This window comes from Alligator mississippiensis, chromosome 13, assembly GCF_030867095.1.
Source record: "Alligator mississippiensis isolate rAllMis1 chromosome 13, rAllMis1, whole genome shotgun sequence".
Classification (NCBI taxonomy): Eukaryota; Metazoa; Chordata; order Crocodylia; family Alligatoridae; genus Alligator; species Alligator mississippiensis.
The window spans coordinates 29,776,122-29,793,342 of NC_081836.1; the positions used below are offsets into that span (position 1 = coordinate 29,776,122).

The following is a 17,221-nucleotide window of genomic DNA, read 5'->3' on the forward strand; positions in this document are numbered from 1 at the left end:
AGGTCACCCGGCAGGATTGGGCTGGCTTTGTTCATGGCAGCAGGCCCAGAGCCAGAAAAGAATGGAAGAGAGCCCCTCACAAAGGAACCCAATCCCGGATGCACAGATCCTTGTCTCCGTTTCTCACATTCTATAAGGGTGGGAGCCCATCTCACCAGCAGAGGGCATGCAACTGCAGTGCTTCACATGGAAGAGCAGAGCACATCTCTAAACCGGAGTCTCACTAGTGAGCCAAGGAGCCTGAAGCTCAGCTGTCACTCAGGGAGCAGCCTGAGCTCTTTATAAGCACTGCCAGCTTTCCCTGAACCCTAAGTGACACTGTGCCTCCATGCACCTGACTGTCTGTTGAGGCAGCTGAAGAGATGAGGTGGCAAATGCATTCTCCTTATTGCTATTTACCTGTGGTAGCACCAAGGAGTCCAGCCCTATGCTGGGACCTCACTGTACAACACCTGACACCAACATAGGGCAGAGATAGCCCCTACCTCATATGGTTTAAGGAGCCTTTATGTACTCAGCTGTGCAGGCCAAATCCAGAGCTGATGTAAACAGGGGATACTCCATTGACTTCCATGGCCCCCACTTGCTTGAGGATTGATTTGGCCCTGTGCTGGCAAGGAATGCTGATGGGTGACTGCCTGAGTGGTGCCCACAGGAGGTTTCATCCAGGCTTCATCTATCTTGGCCACTCTTTGACTTTCAAAATGGGCACACTTCATACAACCTTGGCCGTTGGGTGCCACCATCCCTTCACCAGTATTCTGTGCTCACACTCTTCCTTAATGTCCAACAGGGAGAGCAAGGGTGGTCATGTTGGCCAGTAGGGCACTGAGCTGGCACCCAAGAGACTGCATTAAATTTCCTGCCCTGCTACAGATTCCCTAACTTGATGTTACCTTGAGCAATTCCCATATTCTACCTACTTCCTTGGCTCCAAAATAGGCCTAGTCTTCCTCCTTTGGTCCAGTTAGACTATAAGCACATTAGGATAGAGACTGCCACTTACTTGATAGAGATCCAGCACTGAGTACAATGGCTCTCTGTTCTCAGCTGGGTTTATAGATGTTATTGTGCTCATGTTTGATGAGCATTATTTTCCTCAGATGTGTGAGAGACCAGGCTTTTCATGCACTTTCCTCCCCAGGGAGGTTTACCAAGAGGCCCACAAACCTTTGACAAATCCATTTTTCACAGCTGAAAAAGCCTTGCTTAGCCTGCTGGTTGTTTCTATCATAGTCATCCTTCCCTAACTACTTTAGGGCTGCACGTGCAATTTTCTATCCATTCCACTTCTGTTTGCCTAGCTATCATTTTCACATTGATAAGGTGCCCATTCCCATAGAGTCTTGGCACTATGGCACTTCTGTGCTATGTGCGATGTCCCTGGGCAAGCAGCCTGTAGGAGCAACATATCAGGACTACCCTGTTTCTCATAAAGCAGCCTTGGAAACTGGCACTATCATCTGACTAAAACCAGCACGCAAGGACTCATGCCCTGACCTGCAGTGAGCTCCACATGCCTGGAGCTCCACACCAATGTGGATGGGTCAGGCAGGCACTTGCTTGGAGCATAGGGTAGGATCAGGGTCTTGGATAAATTTGGATAAAACAAATGGAAGCTATTGGATGAGAGTCATCCTGAAGGCTGCTTTCCCTGTACATGCAAAGGTATGTTGATGTGAAAGACTTAGAGGCACTATGAATATGAAGCACAAAAGTGAGGACAAGAATGAGAGATGAATACGAGAATATGGGCTGGATGAATGGACTGTAAGGTGGATAGAAAACTGTCTGGAACATTGGGCTCAGAGAATAGTAATCAATGGCTTGATGTATAGTTGGCAGCTGCTTTCAAGTGGAGTGCCCCAGGGGTTGGTCCTGGGGCTGGTGTTGTTCAATGTCTTCATCAATGACCTGAAAGATGGCATAGAGTGCACCCTCAGCAAGTCTGCAGATGACATCAAGCTGGGGGGAGTAGTAGACACACTGGAGAGTAGGGCTAGGATTCAGAGTGACCTAGACAAATTGGTGGATTGAGACAAAAGAAATCTCATGAGGTTCATAGTCTCATAGTTTCATAGTAGCTAGGGTCAGAAGGGCCCTGAACAGATCATCTAGCCTGATCCCCTGCCATAGGCAGGAATGAATGCTGGGTTCACAAGACCCCAGACAGGCGATCATCCAACCTCCTCTTGAATTTGCCCAAGATAGGGGCGAGGACCACTTCCCTGGGAAGTTGGTTTCAGATTTTGGCCACCCTAACTGTAAAATATTGCCTTCTGATCTCTAACCTAAACCTATTCTCCATCAGCTTATTATCATTGTTCCTTGTCACCCCAGGTGGTGCAGGGGAGAAAAGGGCTCTGCCTATTTGCTGTTGATCTCCCCTGATGAGCTTGTAGGCAGCCACCAGGTACCCCCTCAGCCTCCTCTTGCTGAGGCTGAACAGGTTTAGGTCCTTCAGTCTCTCCTTGTAGGGCCTGTCCTGCTGCCCTCTCACCAAGCTGGTAGCCGTCCTCTAAACCCTCTCCAGGCTGGCCACATCCTTTTTGAAGTGCGACGCCCAGTACTGGATGCAGTACTCCAACTGCGGCCTGACCAAAGTCACATAGAGGGGGAGTATCACTTCTCTGGACCAGCCTGAGATGCACCTTTGGATGCATGACAAGGTATGGTTGGCCTTGCTGACTGCGGTCTGGCATTGGCAGCTCATGTTCATCTTGGAGTCAATAATGACTCCAAGATCCCTTTCCACCTCTGTGCTTTCAAGAGGAGAATTCCACAGCCTGTCTATATGCTGTGGATTCCTTCTCCCAAGGTGCAGCACCCTGCACTTGTCTATGTTGAATCCCATACTAGTCTCATCTGCCCACTTTTGTAGTCTGTCTAAATCTAGTTGCAGCCTCTTTCTCCTTTCAAGTGTGTCCACCTGGCCCCACATCTTAGTGTCATCAGCAAATTTGGACAGGGTGCCTTCCACCCCCTTGTCCAAGTCACTGATGAAGATGTTAAACAGCGCAGGCCCGAGGACCGAGCCCTGGGGGACCCCACTGCTCACATCTCACCAGGTTGAGTACAACCCGTCCACCACTACTCTCTGGGTGCGCCCCATCAGCCAATTTTTTACCCATCCAGCTGTGCAGGCATCAATGCCGCAGTCACTTAATTTATTGATGAGGATGGGGTGAGAGACAGTGTCAGAGACCTTCTTAAAGTCTAGAAAGACTACGTCCACAGCGACACCATCATCCAGGGATTTAGTAACTTTGTCATAGAAGGCAATCAGGTTGGTCTGGCAGGACCTGCCTTTGATGAACCCATGCTGATTGCCCCTGAGCATGATCTCCCCTGCAGGCCCCCCACAGATGTGCTTCTTGATAATCCTCTCCAAGATCTTCCCGAGCACTGAGGTGAGGCTTACAGGTCTATAGTTACTTGGGTCCTCCTTCCTCCCCTTCTTGAAAATTGGGACCACATGAGCCAGTTTCCAATCCCCCGGCACCTGGCCAGATGACAACAAATGCTCATACAGCCGGGCCAAGGGCTCCGCGATGACCCCTGCCAGCTCCCTCAACACCCTTGGGTGGAGGGCATCTGGACCTGCAGATTTAAAAATGTCTAGCCCTTCCAGAAAATCCCTAACTACATCTGCACTGACTGAAGGCTTGATAGAGCTATCCCCAAGATTGTCCCTACCTCTGGTAGGTGAGATATCCCGGACCCTGTTCAAAAAAACAGGCAAAGAAACTGTTAAAAATATCAGCTTTCTTGTCTGGCGTGGCCACAAGATTATCGTTTGTGCCTTGCAGGGGCCCTGCATTGCCTGGTGCCCTCTTCTTGCTCCCAATATACTTGAAAAAGGACTTTTTGTTGTCCTTAATCCTGGACGCTAGCCTGAGTTCCATCTCTACCTTGGCCTTCCTAATGGCCCTCCTACACTCCCGGGCCGAGGAGGAGTACTCCTCCTTGGTGATAGCTCCTCCCTTCCACTGGTTGTACGCTCCCCTTTTAGTCCTCAGGCATTCCTGAATGCCCTTGCTGAGCCAAGGGGGTTTCTGAGCACTTTTACCTGCCTTGCTTCTCTCAGGGACCGTTATCCTTTGGGCCTGGAAGATCGCCCCTTTAAGGTACGACCATCCCTCGTGGACTCCCATCTCCTCTACCTTCTGGGCCCTTAGTGCCTCCCCCACTAGTCTCCTAAGCTCATTGAAGTTGGCCCTTCTGAAGTCAAGGGCTTTAGCCTTGGTGTGAGCCCTAGACGCCCTGCGTTGGATAATGAAATCCAGCAGGTGATGATCACTATTGCCCAGGTGGTCAAGGACCTGCAGTCCCCTCACTAGGTCATCTAGGCCATCCGTGGCCAGGACCAGGTCCAGCAAGGCGTTACCCCTAGTGGGGCTGTGCACTTCCTGGATAAAGTGAAGGTCCTGTAATACAGCCAGGAACCTATGTGAGCGGTCAGACCTGGCTGTCTGCTTCTCCCAGCAAATGTCTGGGTAGTTCAATAAAGACAAGTGCAAAGTCCTGCATTTAGGACAGAACAATCCCATGCACCTGTACAGACTGCGGGCTGACTTGCTGGGCAGCAGCTCTGCAGAAAAGGACCTGGGGGTTACAGTGGACAATAATTTGAATATGTGCCAGCAGTGTGCCCTTGTTGCCAAGAAGGCTAACTGGGCTGCATTGGTAGGTGTGTTGCCAGTAGGTCAAAGGAAGTAATTATTCCCCTCTATTCAGCACTGGTGAGGCTACATCTGGAGTACTGTTCAGTTTTGGGCTCCCCACTACAGAAAGGATGTGGACAAATTGGAGAGAGTCCAGTGGAGGGCGAAAAAAATGGTTCGGAGGCTGGGAGACATAACTTATGAAGAAAGATGGGGGAACTGGGCTTATTTAGTCTAGAGAAGGGGAGACTAAGGGGAGACTTAATAGAAGTCTTCAACTATCTGAAGGGTGGTTCCGAAGAGGATGGAACTAGACTATTTTTTTTTCAGTGGAGGCAGATGACAGAACAAGGAGCAATGGTTTCAAATTGCAGCAAGAGGCGTTTAGGTTAGATATTAGGAAGAATTTTCTCACTAGGAAGGTAGTAAAAAACTGAAACAGGTTACCCAGAGAGGTGGTAAAGGCTCTAACCTTGAGGGTTTTCAAAACCCAGCTAAACCAAGCTTTGGCTGGGATGATCTAGTTGGGGCCAGTCCTACTTTGAGCAGGGGTTTGGACTAGATGACCTCCTGAGGTCCCTTCCAACCCTAACTTTCTATGATTCTATAATTGTATGACGTTGTGGGTGCTGATAGGGTGAATATTTGCAAACTTGAATGAATAATTTGGGCCATGTGAATTCTAGATTGGCCCAATTTCTACCAGCTGTTCCTGTGTTGTGCTACAACACTTGGCAAAAATAGGTATTTCTCTCTGAAATTGTGTTCCTTGTGACAATAACTCCATTCTCCAGCCAGACTGGCAGGGCAAAAAGATGGATTCTTACTTCCAGGGGTGGAATTTTGTGGCATGTGCCTGGGAAAAATGTTCTGTGGTTTTGCTGAGATCAGATTGTTGGGGTAGGGGCTGGTACATGTGTTTAATTATGGGATGGATTGGCTGCATCACTCATGAGAGGCTGTCAGACATTCAGAGGAGATCCAAGAGTGCTACTGCACACAAACAGATCCTATGTTTCTCTCTCATTAGAGGTGGAATTTCTCAGCATATCAGAGTCTGGGGACTTGTCTTTCTGTGTCACTGTGGGCCAGAATTTCAAAGGTACTTAGGTGCCTTGAGATGCTGAGGGGTGCCTAATGGGAATTTCAGAAGTGCCAGTCTGCATCTGTAGGCACCTAAATACCTTTAAAAATCTGGCCCAATGTGACATAGGAACATATATATGTTCCATGGAGATTGGTGGCTGGAGGGATTTTCAAAGGCCGGGCACCAGTCTCCTCTTTAGGTTCCTAATTCACTGTAAAAATGTAGATCTTCAGGTTGTTTTGAAAATCTCATTATGGCTGAAAACAGCCCCTTCTTGTCTTCTTGTTCACATCATAAGACAGCACTACACCCTGGTCTATACACATCCAACTGACTGGGGAGGGGGTGGCTGCTTGCTTCACAGATATTGGAGGTCTCCTCTTGGTACTTGAAAAATATTTGCCTCCATTACAGTTTTCATTTGGTTCCAGGTCCTACTGAAAGTGGTACAGGCAGGTTTAGGCAGCTTTGGGGTTGTAGACCACTGGATCTGCCTATGGACTCTGCCTGTTCTGTTATGCAAGCTGGATCCTGTTCTTTAACAGAGCTGGAGGGAACCACACTCATTGCCTGTGGATCTTGGGCTCAGAATGTTCATTGTGGACCCAGTTCTGTTTAAACCTAATTTGGATGATGATTCAATCTGGGAATTAATATTGTTATTTATTAGTATTATTACAGCTACCTCAGGGGGGATGGCAAATGCTTTTTTGCTACAAGGAAGGATTTTGAACGCAAGGCAAACGGATCTCCAGGATACCAGGGCTAAATATAGGCAGAAAGCGCCTGACTGCCATCTCCACAGCCCCCAGGTGTAGCATAGATTAACATGTCAGGTCTATTGCATTGACAAGTGAGAGCTAAAAACAACTCCTACAACAAGAACTGTTCACGATGCATTTATGAGCTGAGCCGCTTATTAGCTTGGCATGAATTAGTATTGTGGGTGCACCAGGGATTTTTTCTGGGCCATGCATAGGTTGTTTAAATTAAACATGGATGGTGAAGGCATTGGACCACAGTGCAAGAGAGCTGCCATTTGGTCCTGGCTCTGCCATAGACTCCCACTGTGATTTATATGTGTCCCTCCCTGTCCTGTCTGTAAAATGGGCATAATAGTCCTTCCTTTGTCCATCTAGATTGTAACCCATTAGGGCAGAAACTGTTTTTCCCCCTATATGATATAGCACCTATTTTTTTCTTAGAGTGGACCTTGATTTTGTTTGGAATGAGGGTGTGAGTGTAATGTGCTTGCTCAGTGATGCTGAAGCTATTGCTAAGTTGTAGGCTTGGCTGATCTTGTTTGTATTATGTGAGAGAGGAATGAACTGCATACCCTTGAGGTGAATAGATCTTAGCGGTACTGATCCAGGGAGCAGTGGTTTCTGGGATTCCTTGGCAAGTTCAAATGGCCTTCTATGTTTGGATGGGCAATACCCCATGTGCTGACACCAGTTGCTGAGTGTCAGAGTGTATCTTTGACAAGACCATAGTTTCTGGGCATTACACATATTGCCACACAAAAATGTGCCAACATCATGGACCAGGATCCAAAAAAATATTATATGATTGCTTTAAAAATACCTGATCTTGAACTTGGTCCTTTTTCCTTTCTGGTTCCTGGGAGCCCATTTGTTGCTTTTCAGATGTTTCTTTGGAACCCAGAGGGCTAGAAACATATTTATTTAAAAGTGTACACTGATATTCTCTTGCAAGCACTTAATTTCAGCAGCTGGGATATTGAGTACTGAAAATACTATATGACTTAAGGTCAGATGGCAAGAGCTGGCACTGCTGATTGACCCACTGTCCTGCCAGGCCTGGCCACAGACCTTTGGCTGCCATTTGTTGAAAGTGTCTCTAAAGTTTTTAAATAGAAGAAATTCTTGCCCTGGGGCTGCCAGCTGTAGTAGCAATATACACACAGCTGGTTGGAGGCCCCACTAGGCTTCAGCACGAGAGCTAGAAGTAAGAAACAGACTCTGATCTTTTATTTTGTGTAAACACCTAAGATTCTAGCACCTTGCTGAGTCAAACCAAAGTGACAGGGAGAACTTGGGAGAACAGAGCCAGAGAGCCAGGCTCCACTTCTGCAGCAGGAGGGGAGGCAGACCAGTCTCCTGCCCTTTTGCTCATGTGGGTAAAATGAGCTGGTTAAATTTGGGGTGTATCCTAAGCACTCATACGTGGCCATCCCCCCTTCCTAAATGCTCAGCCCAACTTGCATGCATGGTTGGGAACCACATGTTTTACAAAGCCAGCTCCAAAGGCTTAGGGTGTGCTGGCCCTGCTGCTTTTTAGCAGTGCAGAAAGACATGTGATAGGAGACTTCTTACAGGAGAGAATCCACACACCCTTTCCTTACTGCTTGTCCTGAAATAGATTTACAGCTGGATTTCAGACAGCCCCACATGAGATAAAGTGGTGCCCATTAGAAGTGGAGTCAAGCCTATAGCTCTGACCTCTGTAGTTGGTGGTCTAATTTGGTTCTGGAGTGATGTAGGATCCCTCCTTTTTCTTTAGCTGCTTGCAGCAGGATTTTTATGTTGTGCCCTCTGTCCTTTACCTCTACATGCCTGTAGGTGTCTGGTCAGGAATACCAATGGGATGCCCCCTGTTTATTTTGGTTTCACACTGCACAGAAGGGCTTACCACTCAGATGGACTCTCTCCATGTGCCTGTGGTCTGATGATTATCCACTGGTCTCCACCACCCAGGAAACAGGAAACTGCTCAGTTATTTAATGGGCTTGCAAGGAACCGTCAGAAAGCTGATCAGTATCTCCCATCTCAGAGCAAGGCTGGCTGCTGATCTTGTCTCTTGCTGGGTCTTCAAGTTGATACACTCAGCTTCTGGGAGCAGCAGGATGAAGCTCAATTGGGTTAGGATGTTGTAGAATGAGAATTTAGCTAGTGCACTTGTCTGAGGCAATTGCTGTATGCTCAGTGTCAACAAGGGGAAAGTCCTGAAGTCCTTGTGTAGGCAAAACCTCCTAGAACTTCAGTAGGAGCTTGCCTGAGTAAGAAGGAGTTGCAACTGAGCAGCAATCTCAAAATTTGGCCCATTGACTTTGATAAGAGCTTTGCTTGTGTAAAGGACTCCAGAATTAGATCCTCTGTGAATTGAGAGCTGTTTGTTTCCCTAATCAGATATTCCACAGATGATCTCTTTGGGTTAGCTTAATCAAATGAACGTTTTGTGCTGGGATAAGAACAGCACTGTGGAGATGAATAGCTGTACAGCGTGGCTGAGTTACAGCTCCTGCTGCAAGATTTTACGATATTGTTCAGAGGTGGTGGAGATGAGAGACTAACAAACCCCACTCCTTTGTCAAGATTCATTCATAATCTCAAAGGCAAATAATGTGCACAAAAATATGAGTGCAAGGACCTGCAGAATCTTTGAATTGTATTTAAATCAGGGAGAAGCTCAGCTGTCTTAGAGACATTGCTATTTCCTGGAGGCTGGTTCAAAGATGCAGAGTTTAAGGCTCAGGAGCATTAGAACAAGTAATCTCATTCTGCGTATATCACAGGTCATCCACTTTTACCTTGTAATAATTTTGTGGAGCCCAGTTACTTGTTTTATTGGACTTCCCAGACCCTCTTTGAAGATACTAAGAGGTGGAGATTCTACCACTTCTCTAGGTATCTTATTTCAGTGGTTAATCTGATGATCCTGCCCCAGGATCTAGTGGTTGGACTAGACGACCTCTGGAGGTCCCTTCCAGCCCTACTTCTCTATGATTCTCTATTATTCTCTCTGTAATCACCTCACATTTAAAAGTTCTCATTTAAATTTGTCTGGTTTAGACTTCAACCCTATTGGTTTTTGTTACACACCTTTCTTCACGCGATTAAGGAACCTATTGGTACCAAATATTGTCTCCCCAGAAACATGTTTGGACACCAACCAAGTCACCTCTTACTCCCCTTCTTGATAAGCTGACAAGTCAAGCTTTTTCAGTCTCTGAGACATTTTCTCCAGCCCCAAACTAATTGTAGAGCTCTTTTCTGCACCCTTTCCAACTTTTCAACATCCTTTCTATAATGTAGATACCAATATTGGATGCAGTATTCCAAGATGGTTCTCACCAGTGCCTCATACAACAGTAAAATAATGTCCCTATTGCTTACCACTCCCATGTGTAGACATCCAAGGATTGCATTAACATTTTTTGTCACAGCATAACAGTTCGTTATGCTCATGTTGAGTTGGTTGTCCAGTATGATCCCTATCATCACAGCATTACAGGGTACAGTCCCCAGTCTGTAGCTGTGAACTGCACTCTTTGCTTCTAGATGTATATCTTTGCATTTGGCTGTATTAAACGTGCATTTTGCTCAAATGGACCCATATTCTCAAGATCTCCATATTCTCCTCATTATTTTCCATTCGACAAGTCTTTGTGCCATGCACAAAGGGATTGGAGATTTTCTTTCAGATCATTAAAGAAAACGTTGAATCCCTGTGGATCACTCCTAAAACCATCAATAATGATTCCTCATTTACAGCTGCTACTTAATCCATTGAATGTGTGTACTCTACTAATATTGTCTAAGTCAAGTATTTTTAATCTGAATGTCACTTGGTACTAAATCAAATACCTTACAGAAACCTGTTGCATCTACACAATTACCATGTATCAGCCAAACTCATAATTTCATTAAAGGAAGAATTCAGGTTTGTCTTATGATATGAGACCCATTTTCCATATAACTGTGTTAACTGACACAAATTATATTCTGCCCTTTAATTCTTTATCACTTGGAACCTGTATTGGCTTTCCCATTATTTTGCCCAGGATTAGTATCAGGTTGATTGGCCTACAGTTATTTGAGTTATCCTACTCACCGTGTCTGAATATTGATACAACATTAGCACTCAATTTTTCTGTAATTTTCTTGCTATTCCATGATTTATTGAATAGCAGAGATCTCCTAAACCAGCTCCTCTTGGGTCCATTTTATCTGGGCCTTTAATTTCATTTTTGTATTCCTAGTAGTTGTTTTCTATATTTCTCCTCAGTTACAGATGCATTGGGAAGATCTTTTTCATATGACATAACCACATCATTCTGCTTCTTTCCAAATGCAGTATGAAAATAGTTCTTGAATACCTCTGCCTGTTCTGTGTCATTAACATTTTACTATCTCATCCAAGTAATAGGAGTAATACCCCTGCTAGGATTTCTTTTGTTCCTAATATCCTTTAAAAACCCCTTGTTCTTATTGTCCTTAGTCCTGTCAGCTATGGATTTTACTCCTACATCTTCCATTTTCCTTCTCACTTTTCAGCACTTCATCAATACGAATGAAAAATTGTAGCTATCTATTCCTCTTATATCAATTTTAACCTAATTCTTACTTTCACTTCACTGAATCAGTCTTGTCCTTTTTCTTGATAATGGAGTCATTTAATTGTCTCTTCTTAAAGAACTCCCAATTTTCATTCATGCTTTTCCACCTAATTTTTTCCTCCCAATTGATTTTTCCTATAATTTTCAGCTAAAGTGCTCTTGGGGATGTTTACCAGTGCTCTGCAGTGCCTGGTCCTTCAGCTGTGTACAACGGTAGACCCCAGTGACTTTTGCAGTAACTGTACAGGTGTTTTCTGATCCCTACAAAGGAATGCCGTAGCAGAGAGGCTGTTGAGTTCCTCTGAAGGCATCTGCATGGAGATTTTTACTGAAAAATGAAGGGGAGCTTTTTTGTCTCCTGTTTAATTTTCCCATAGTGAAATATGAATGCTGAGGCTGGTATCTATGCTAAAGATGGTGCTGGGATGCTTCCAGAATGAATCACTGCACAGCAACCCCATGGACTGCATACATCTCTCTGAATTAACATTGCAAACCCTGGCCAGATCACTCCCTCCCAGAGAGAGGAACCCACAAGAAGACAAAAGCTAGACAGAAAATACCACTGCTTCCTACGCCACTGCGTGGGGGTGGTTGCTCCAAGCAAATGTTCTGAGATCCCTAGAGAGATTGTACAGATCAGTTACATTGTCCCAGGTTTTCAGATACCAGTTCCAAGATCACTGTCCTAACCCTCCCATATACTAGTATTTTAGGGACTTATGTAACCTCACTACTGTAATGTCTCAACACCTCAAGAGCCTTGCTGTGTTTATCCACCCAACACTCTGGAAGGGAGGGAAGTGCTGTTATCCCTGTTTTACAGATAGGGATCTGAGGCACAAAGATCTCCCCAGCAGACCATCCTCCTTTGGATGGGTGAAATCAGCATCTAACCCCAGCACAAAACTCCAAGCTCAAGGAGGTGGCATGGAGGCATGCCTACATCATGCTGCCAGGGCAATAGGCCCCTGCTGTGTGCACATAAAGCCCAGAAAGGAGGTGGGAGAATGCACTGGATATGCCCAACACCCCATTCTTAAGCAGGCTTGAAACTCAGGTCTTGGTCTTGAGTGCAGTGCCAGGTATGCCCCTAAGGGTATCCTCAGCACCTCTCTTTGGAACTGACATGCCTGGAGTAAGAAAGGGTAGGCAAAGCTCTTTGCCTTGGTAGCTAGAATGAGTCCTCTGCTACTGCAGTGTAGGCACAGCTGGAGAGGATTGGACTGGATCTGGGGAGGGAAGGGGATCCGCAGATCTCTTAGGCCAGACAGAACCATTATGCTTCCTTAATGTGGCCTTCTGGATATACAGCCCAGTGCAGTGTCCAGGCAGACAACAAATGCAGTAGGTTGATGCCCCTGCCTCCACTTCGAAAACCCAGAGGTTCCTGGCTAGAGGGTCGTGCTTTTCCATGCAGGGTTGTACCAATTGTCTCATGGGGTCAGGAAGGAATTTTTCCTGCAGGTGGGTTTAGTATGGACTGTGAGGGGTTTGATTTCTCTGTAGTCTGGGGCACAATTTCTGATTTTGTATCTTGAAGTTTTATGTGAGGGTTTGAAGTTGTGATTGTGAGAATTACTTAAGCAACAATTGTCTGTGACTGCAGGGGACAAGCTCAGTGACCTAGGAGGCCCCTTTCGGTCCTGCATTCTTTTGCTTGTTTAAGAAAAATCCAGTCTTGATTGAAGGACTCCAAATTCTGGAGAATTGACCACAGTCCTGAGGTAGCACAGCCAACTGCTGGAGATATTTATTGAAAAATTTAGGAGTGCTTTTTTTGTCTCCCATGCAATTCGTCCATCATGAAATGTGAGTGCTAAGGCTGGGACTTGTGTTAGAGGGAGAGTCTGGTTACTGGTCTGAGCTCAACCATCCTCTCTTGCTTCCCCCTCCCTTGGCCAGAACTTGGGCTGAAGAGGCAGCTTTCCCTCCCTTTTCTGCAGCCCCTGCGTCAAAGAGCGAAGGGGACATGACATGGCCCCTGTTATTGTTCTACTCCATCTCATGACTAATGTTACATATTCATAGCACGCGTCAGTATGTATTTTAGTCAGAGAGCACTCAGAATGAAATTGCACCCTTTAAAGTGGGAGATAATGTATTTCCAAGTTAGCATTTGTTATAATAATCATCTCCTTGGTAGAGATGCGCCATCTAATAGCTGCTGTGCCCCATGCATTTTGATCTTAATCACAAAATCAATTTAAGAGGAAAGTTACAACAAATGCTACAATATTTTCTCCGTCATGGTGCCATAGCTTCTCTCGATAGGATGTTTTGGTGCCCGGCAGGCCCGCTAAGCTGGTGTTTGGGTTTGATTCCAGCACTGAATAGCTGATTTCACATGGCCTTAATTACTTCAGCCTTGAGCATTTCATGTTGATGCTTACTTAAGTCAAGAAAATCCTGGTTCTTGGGGCCCGACTCCCCTTGCACTCACCCTGGTATAAATCAGGAGGAACTCCAGGATCTTTTCTCCCATGAAATGGGGATCCCTATTTCAAGGGGACGCAGTGTTGGTGGAGTTTGAGATCCTAGCTGAGGCTGAAGAACACCCTACACTGGGGACTGCCTGGGTGGAGCTGAGGGGCCCCAGCATTCAAGATGCAGATCCCTTTCCATCAGGGGCCTTTGTTCCTGGGATACATTATGATGCTCCGTGGTGGAATTTCATTGCAAGGCAACAAACGTAAGAAGCTGCAGCAGGCACCCACATAGTATAAAAAAATAGCTGGTGTAGGCCCTGAAAGGCCTTCTGAGATGACGCCTCAGCTTGAGGGAAAAGGGTAAATGAAACAGGGTGATTAGTAAAAGAGTAAAAGACCTCCTCAAAGGCCAGGTGCTGTCTGAGGGAGGTTGGCCATAGATTCTTTTACACCCCAAGCCAAACAGAGTAGAAAGAACTAGAGAGGTCACAGGAACCATATGTGATGGCCAGAACACCTAGAATCACTCCTCATGGCCTGGCAAAGTCCTGCTGCCTGCAGGCATGAGGCAGGAGAGGAAGGGAGACACCCCAGCTTTGGGGTCAGTCTGCTGTTCTCCTTTCCTGACAGTAGCATCCCAGGGATGGAAGTTCCTCTCCATTTTCCCCAGTATATGACAGCAGCAACACAGGCAACATGAACAGCCTTCTGGAGTAGGAATGGAGGGAGGAAGGGATTAATAGCTCCAGTAGCCATTCAAAAAGGAATCAACTGAAAAAATCCTGCCATTTGCCACTTGACTGAGCACACAGGCCTCAGGCTCTGAGGCATAGATCAGAAGCAGCAAGATGCACATGCTTTCAGCCAGCCCACAACCCAGCTTGTTTCATGTCACTGAGGCCAGTAAGGCAGCTTTGAACATTATTTGTGTTATCAGAGTCTGGTCCCTCAGTCATCCCAAAGGGCCTGATCCTGGGATCCAAAGGAGAGGTCCAAAGAGGTTTGACTGCATTGGGACCTCAGGATCCAGCCCCTGCATAACACAGATCCATGGCCTTATTCATTGTGTTTCTCCTCAGTGTACAGGGGTGGATCTATAGGGATGGGTGGAGTGTTCAGAGACACACAGCACCACCTGCTTCAGGCCAGGAGCCAGCCTCTTGCTCTCAGGGTCTGGAGGAAATGTTTTTGGGAACAGATCCTCCTGCTGGAAGGGTTTCTGGTACCTCTTATCTGAAGTAGCTAGTGCTGGCCAGTGTCAGCAACAGGCTGCCTGAGTAGCTGGAGTGTGGGTCTGATACCAGGGAAGTGCTGGGCCCCTGTGGTGTAATGCAGGGGCAGGATAGGCCCCCAGTGGTGGAAGGAAGCTTTTGCTTGAGGAAGTGGAGAAGTCTGGGCTGGGCTGTGCTGAGAATGCTGCCAAGGGGGTGTTGTGTGCCGTGTGCTGCATGGCACATGAGGGTGGTACATAATGTGACGCCTGATAGGCTGAACATTCCATCAAGTACATTTCTTTAATTAAAAGAACGCCAGCTGCCTGGCCTGCTTGCCTTAATTGGATTGAGTGTTTGGCTGGGACTCTGGCTTGTCTTCTCAGGAGGCAGCAACCTGCGTGCTACCCAGCCTGGGGGCAGGGCATCAGCTGCACAGTCTAGAGAGCTGCAGGGAATGCTGTGTGGGCTTTCCACTGCTGGGACCCAGACTTGCAGCATCTACCAGGGGCTGCTAAGGGCTGCCCTGGAGGTTTAGAGGCTGCAGCATGTACATCAGGCATGGTGTGGCACTATGTAATATTGGCCAAGCTCAGGGAAGTGAGGTGACTTGGGCGAGTGGAGGGGCAATGTAATGTCTTCAGTTGTTGGTGGGCTGTACCTGGGAGGACATGCAATGACTGTTCTTGTGTCTGGAGCTGTGCGGAGGTGAAAGAGGATGCTAGTTCGCTCCCTCTTTTCTCCTCCAGTTTGACTCTGGCAAACTTCTGCTGGCTCCAGGATTGGCCCACAAGATGGGCTTCAAAGAATGCTGTGATATATGAAACCTTAGTGTAATTTCTGCAGCTCTGGCCCATTTCTCTGTAATTACCAACATTGTTCAGAAGGGCCCCATGAGCTACCAGTAGTAAGATGGAGCCATGCCCCTTTCAAAAACAACCTGAACTCCCATATTCCCCTGCCTGAAGCTTGAGGTAATGCAGTCCTTGCTCTTCTGTTGTGGGGATCTCAGACCATGCAGCCTTTCACATGAAAATGTGGCATTTCCTTCTGTTTGTTCACCTTGCATGCTGCATGCAGCCCTCAGAGTATCACATTGGTATAAAAACTGCAGAGAAGGAGCCGCTATGCTGAGGTGGGCTGGTGGCAGGCAGTGGAGGGAGGGTTGCTGGGAAAGAGCAGGATTGGAGCATTGAAGTGCCCCTGTTTTCTTCTGCTTCTTAACTCTTCTACCCCTTTTACTTGCAGACCTGTTGCCATCATCCCCTCTAGGCTCAGCAGTGGAAGAGTGGAGCAGATGAGATGGAACCCATGGAGCTGTTGGTCTCTATGGAGGAGCTTCAGGATCAAAGTTGCAGGTGACAGGTAAGGACATCAGAGTTGGATCCTATCCCCCTGGGGCTAGATTCCCATAGACTTGCTTATGTTTGCTCAGCTAGAAGGGCAAAAAGTAGGACTTGTGAAAGTGGTGTAGCCAAGAACCAGAAGAGATACCTTCATGTAGCATATGGGCCACTTCAACTTCAAGCTGCTTTGGGATTTCTTCTTCCACTTACCCCACTGTAAATCAGGAGACCCTGAACCCTCAGTGGCATTACATCAGGGTGAAACTGCAGCAAAGGAGAATTGGCCATTGATAGGTTAGCTAGAGTAGCTGGGTCTCATTGCACAGTTGACAGAATAGGTGCAAGTAGGTCTCAGGGAGTTAAGTTATGGCCTGATTCTGCTCTCACTACCACTCTACACTCATGCAGCTCTCAAGGGAGTTACTTCTGATTTACATCATTGCATATAAGAGAAGAATCAGGCCCTTTCTAAGGGATTGGACATCATTTCCTGACCCATGCACCCCCTTGGAATGTGGCCCTTGAATACACATTGGACTATATATATGATGATTTGAATTTATCAGCTGAAAACATGAAGTTGACTAAAGTATCGTAAGCCCAGAGTGATTCTGCAGAGACCCAGAGCCTAGGCAGGGCTCACTGCTATGTAGATAATGGGCCTACTTTCAAAAGGTATTTAGGTACCTAAAGGTGTGATAGACTCTAGTGGGGTTTTTCAGAAGTGCCTTATTAGTTTGGGCAGTGAAGTCCCAGTGAAATCCAGGGGGAGCTAGGCACCAGGCTGTAGTTTCCTCTGGATGCTGCATTTAAGTGCCTAGATACCTTGACAGATTTGGCTCCCAAGCCAGTTTATCTAGAATGGCCAGTTTTCTAGACCTCTGGAGTCCTGCATTGGAGCCACCAACCTTCAGGGGAACAGTAATTTCTACCAACTGAACAATTTCTACCAGGGCAAATCATAGATTTCATAGATTTCATAGACATTAGGGCTGGAAGGGACCTTGGAAGATCATCGAGTCCAGCCCCCCGCCCAAAGGGCAGGAAGTCAGCTGGGGTCATAGGATCCCAGCAAGATAAGCATCCAGTTTCATCTTGAAGGTGTTCAATGAAGGCGCTTGAACA

At 46.7% G+C, this 17,221-nt stretch overlaps 1 protein-coding gene across 1 annotated transcript in view; it reads left to right on the forward strand.

The window, feature by feature from the left end:
* The window catches only part of FBXL16 (F-box and leucine rich repeat protein 16), a 204,189-nt gene that overhangs the window by 106,199 nt on the left and 80,769 nt on the right, over positions 1-17,221 (forward strand). Inside the window, exon 5 of the mRNA XM_014597494.3 lies at positions 15,999-16,115. The gene's annotated coding sequence lies outside the window, so the exon portion shown is untranslated. The remainder of the gene's footprint in view (positions 1-15,998; positions 16,116-17,221) is intronic.